This window comes from Ananas comosus, linkage group 7, assembly GCF_001540865.1.
Source record: "Ananas comosus cultivar F153 linkage group 7, ASM154086v1, whole genome shotgun sequence".
Taxonomy (NCBI): Eukaryota; Viridiplantae; Streptophyta; class Magnoliopsida; order Poales; family Bromeliaceae; genus Ananas; species Ananas comosus.
The window spans coordinates 8,437,889-8,443,888 of NC_033627.1; positions in this window are offsets into that span (position 1 = coordinate 8,437,889).

Below are 6,000 nucleotides of genomic sequence, written 5' to 3' on the forward strand. Positions count from 1 at the left end.
CTATTTAATTTCAAAATATATTTTCTTTTTAAGATAACGGATTTTATTTTTCTATTTAATTTCAAAATATTTTTTCTTTTTTATATTAATTCCCGAATTTCAAAATATCTTTTCTTTTTAAGATAACAGATTTTATTTTTCTATTTAATTTCAGAATTTTTTTTTTTTTTACATTAATTCCTGCATATATTTTTCCACTCTCTCATCACATTTCCTTCCCTCACTTTTACATTGATTCCCGCTCATATTTTTCATTTTTCGTTTCTCTCCACTCTCTCATCACAAATAAATATAGATAATCAAGATTTATTCATCTTCAAGCAATTTGGAGCATATTCTATTTGTCTTCAAGTAATTGCAGGAAAGGAGAGTATAATCAAGATCTATTCATCTTTAAATAACTGGGCATGGGATCAACGATTGAATCATTCTTCAAGAAATTGGAAAGAGAGAGCATATTCTATTTGTCTTCAAGCAATTGCGGGAAAGGAGAGTATAATCAAGATCTATTCGTCTTCAAGTAACTGGGCATGAGATCAACGATTGAATCATTCTTCAAGTAATTGGGAAGAGGAGCTAAGTAAGTTATTTTATGAATTTTGAAGTTATTCTTTTTTTTTTTGTGGTGAGCATGATGGATGGTCTATGTTTTTGCAACATCAATCATACATCGATTTATCCAAATTACAAAGCAACAGAAATTCCTTCTCCCCTAATACTTATATCATATTTTATATTGCTATCAACGGGAATATAATTTTACTAGGTTTAGAGCTTAGAGTCTAAAGACTGCAACATTAAAATATTGATGAACACAAATTAATACATATATATGTAGATTGATTCCCATTATCACGGCCTGAGTTTGACTCCATTGACTGATCAAAATATTAAATTGAGTATCTAGCTAGGTAGCTAGATCGATATATAGACCCTTCCAATTTGAGAGATTGTGTTCTTTTTGTGCATGTTATAAAGTTATCAGTACTCTATAAAGTCACCTATCATTAAGCCATCCTAGGGCAACATAAATGACAAACTCATAAATTCTAAATTATTAACAGAAAGAAAAGTTATCAGTACTTTATAATTCAATCCCAACTGATGAATTATTTATAGGATCATCAAACAAATGAAAGGGAGTAGGCAAGATAACAAGAAAGGAAAACAAGGTACCTATTATTGCATATTAAATGATGAGAGCTCTTTGTAATATAATGATTTTTAGTTTAGTATATTTAATTATTAATTATACAAAATTATCTTTATTGTAGTAGCGCCCGCTAAAAGAAAACGTCTATATAATCGTCAAAGATATGCTCGCATGACAGTTGAAGAAAAAGAAGATAGACTAAGAAGGAGACGTAATCTTCGTACTGAAAGGAATAATGCTGAATCAGTTATCATAGGTGAATCAGAAAATAGTACAAATGAGACCAGGGCAGAAGGTAATATAGAAGAGAAAGTATGAATATTATATTCCAAAATTATCACTTAGCATGCAATGATTTATTATAATATTAATTTGATGCAGTAAGTTTTGCTCAGAAGAAACATATGTATAATCGCGAGAGATATACAAGTATGACAAATGAAGAAAGAGAAATAAGGCGTAACAAAAGGCGCGAAACTTATAAAAACTGTCATACTTTTATAAATGTGCCTTTGGAGAATCAAATTGGGGAATCTGGCGTGTCACTTGAAGCATCAAATAGCAGTCATTTAGAAAAACCAAGCCTTGCCCTTGAAGGTATTGTAACTTTTTTCATGCAATATATAAATTTATAACATATAATTATTTAATTTTATTAATAATTTAGACTTAATTTTTTATATTCCACAGATAGTGCTCATGAATTTGAAGATGATTGTGACGAAGGAATTAACTATTTAGTTGATACAAATGACAGTGCAACTGAAGGTAATATAATATAAATAAAAAATCCAACTATATTTGCGTATAACAACTAATTATCGTAAATGATTTTGATAGGATTGGTTTTGAATATCCCGACATAGCCGTCATTGATGTCAATTCCAACAGTGTTGAAAGTGAACAAAATCTCTCTGGTGGCTGCGAGGATAATGGTATTGACTATTCTGTATATCATAACTTACCCACAATGCATCATATTTTGAAGGCACACGAAATTGCTTATATTGTGGGGCAAAAAAATTTCAATATGAGTTTCCTACATTCTGTTGCATGAACGGAAAGGTTAATTTAGTGCATCCAACAGTTCCGGATGAACTATACCAACTTTTCACAACTCACAGCAGTGAATCAACTCAATTTAGAAGCAATATCCGAAGGTATAATAATTATTTTTCCTTCACGTCAATGGGGGTTCGACTTGATAAAGACTGCATCTATGCGAGGTGGTATACACACTTTTCGTGCACAAGGACAGATATATCACTTTTTGGATTAGTTAGTTCCAAAGGAAGATGGCCCAAAGTACATGCAATTATACTTTTATGATACTGATTATGACATCAATCATAGATTGCAAAGAACATCTTATCCTGATGACAAATTGGTTAGCAAGCTTGTGCGCATTCTTTCTATAAATCCATATGTTGCAAGTTTTAGGAGTCTTGGAGACATTGGAACACTTGATAATTATAGGATTACTTTAAGCATAAGTGTTGAACTAGATCAAAGAGTATATAATGCACCTACTGCATCACAAGTTGCAGCTATTTGGGTGGAAGGCAATGATGTCCTCAATTATACAAGCGGAGCATTGTTATCTATGATAGATCCAACTATACTCATTTTATTCAACCATATTATGGATGTTATGATCCATTATCCTACCCTCTATTATTTCCAAATGGAGAGCCAGGATGGCAACCAGATATACCTATTTCAAGAGAAGGGACATCATCTACAAACCATGTAGACTGCAGCAGTATTACTACTCTAACATCACAGCAAAGTGAAAATATCATTATAAATGATAATGAAGGTGATTAATTAGTTTATACTTTTTATTTGTGTATCTTGATAATTTGTATAGACTAAAGAACTTTAATAAATTATAAACTTAACAAATAACTAAATTTTTTAAATTTTTACAGGAGTTGGTAAACGTTACAGGAAACAAATTTCTATTAGAGAGTACTATTGTTTTAGGCTTCAAATTCGTCCTGCTGTGAAATCTATATTGTTATTATCTGGAAGATTATTACAACAGTTTGTAGTTGATATGTATATTAAGATTGAGTCAACGAGACTGGATTTCATTATTAAGGACCAAATAAGAATTCGAGCCGATTTGTTTCAAGGCATTGTTGATAGTGTAGCATCTAGTGAAGTGCATAGTAGTATGGCTGGCAAACAAATTGTACTTCCCTCTTCTTTTATAGGTGGTCCTCGGCATATCCGTCGGTGCTATCTAGATGCTATGGCATTAGTTCAACGTTATGGCAAACCTGATATATTTCTTACAATGACATGCAATCCGGATTGGGATGAAATTAAAGCAGAACTGAGGCCTGGAGAGCTAGCACAAGATCGTCCAGATTTGACTTCAAGAATTTTTAGAGCTAAACTTGAAGACTTAAAAGACCAATTATTCAAAAGAAATACATTGGGTCAGGTTGCCGCGGATGTGCATGTAATAGAATTTCAAAAGCGTGGATTGCCCCATGCACATTTTTTGATTATATTAGTGTCACGCCCCGGATTACACGTTCCCCGGGCACGTCGACAAATTCGCCGTATATAAAGAAAATTTTTCTGTATACGAAGCGACAGCTGTACCTGTAAAATATACAATACTACAAACAGTAGTATAGAGCTGCTAGAAGAACTAGTAAAGTAAAAGAAACCGAGTTCCATATACATACACTGAATCCCAGAGTACAAAACTACTCGCGCTGGCGAGTTAAAAGTCTGTATGTACATGAAACGAAACCAAAACATCTACCTGCAGTAGGGGTGCCTCTAGCTCTGCTCCTCGGGTAGGGCTCTAACTCGCGACGCCCTTGCCTAGATCCTGATCAGCAACAGCAGCAACTGAAGACGAAGGCTCTGCAAAAACGGGGTAACAACTGGGCGTGAGAACTACTGTAGAAACAAGTAGTCCTCAGTGGATGCCGCCCTCAACAATCATCGGTCCACCCACTAAGTCTACAAAAGGTAACAAGGCTAGCAGAAAAAGCTGGAAAGAAATCTACAGCTACATATCACTACACTAGCATGATCTACACTAACCAACTGTAGTAAAAGTCACAACTGACTCAATCTCACTAGGGACTGTGAACACAACCGTCCTGCCTGTCGAATCGAACCCGTAACCTACTCCAGGAGTAGCTGGTAGAGAAAACTCTCTAGGGACTGTGAATATACCCATCCCGTCTAATTAGGTGACACCATAGCTCAAGAGTAACCGGCGGAGAAGACTCTCTAGAGACTGTGAATACACCCGTCTCGTCTACTAGACTACACCATATCTCAAGAGTAACCGGCGGAGAAAACTCTCTAAAGACTGTGAATACACCCGTCTCGCCTAATTAGACTACACCGTATCTCAAGAGTAGTCGGTTCCAGAAAAGGTCCAACAGGACGGCTAAGACTCCACTCACGTCACAACCTCACTAAAGGTAGGGAAAAGCGTCACTCACTATCTCACCCGGGCTGCCCAAAAAGGACCCATCCTGCCTGTATCTAGCTGCACCGTACACCACCCCGAGGGTAGCCGGCTCAAGAACTGTCCAACAGAAACTGCGACACTCATCGCACTGAAACCTTATTCTGGAATGGCATTCGTGGGCGCGACCCAACCGAGTTTACAAGTGTCTCTGTCAAGTTCGTACTGCTCTCATAGGCTAAGGTCAAGTAACCAACTTTAACTGGTCTAACAACTAACAGATCACGTGCCCTCGGCACAATCCGTCGCCAAAAAGGCGATACGGGTCCACCGTCAATCCCGACGGCCCTCAACAGTTTGGAACAGCCTGAAAGCTACTATAAAAAAATTCACTCAGCATCCCAGCACGAGCGTAAATACATTCTAATCAACCTAGGATACTCACTATGATGATACTGCAACAGTATAAAATCATACAACGGCCCCTAGGGCTAAATCAGGTAGTTTAACATATAACGATTAATATCGCAAGTTTTCTCTTAAGTCTTATCCAAGTCCAACATGTATTTATATCCATAGATAAATAGACTAAGCTCCAATTCAGATTATTACAAAACTAAATCAATGAACCGAGCAATTGCGACACGCAAAAGAATTCCGCTAATACATGTTGACTATATAGGCACTTAGGAGTAAGCCGATGATTAACCCACCTCGGTCGCTAATCCCTAGTAGCACGGAACTCCCTTGGCTGCGGAACAACCTGCTGGATCGACTGAAAATGTCCGAGTCCCGAAATTGATCTATCTCCAACTATAAACATCAAAAATCCTCAATTCAGTCCAAAATCCACAGCAGCAGAGTAAAACAGAGCTTCGACCAAGTTAACCTTCACCAAATCCCACAAGTAAGGGCTTCATGGATTCCTCTCGAAGTCCTGAATCCAGCTAACCAAGTCTCGTCAAAATCCGATGCTCCTGCTTCGAGTACGAGCTGAAATACTAACAATCGACGATGAATTTCAGCAAAACAGCATCACTTGAGTTCGAAGTAGTAAGAACTTGCCCAAAAACAAATGGAAATGCTGAATTACCCACCTCGACAACGCCAAGCACCGATGCGACAACAAGAACGGCGAAAGCCCACGCTCGCCCGGCCTCCTCGCGCTACCCCGGCGTCAAAAGTGTGCTCGAATGGTCCCACGGCGCGACGTTGGCGACAAACCTTCCAACCGAGCTTCTTCCTTGCCTTCAACTGGATGAGAGTGAGAGAGAGATGAAGATGAAGCAAAAGGACTCCTCTCTCTCTCTACACAAAGTTATATAGAGAGAGGGAGAGCTGCTGATACAAACGAGGTGGAGATTTACTCAAATACCCTCTCACCTACCCCCTTGTACCGGTA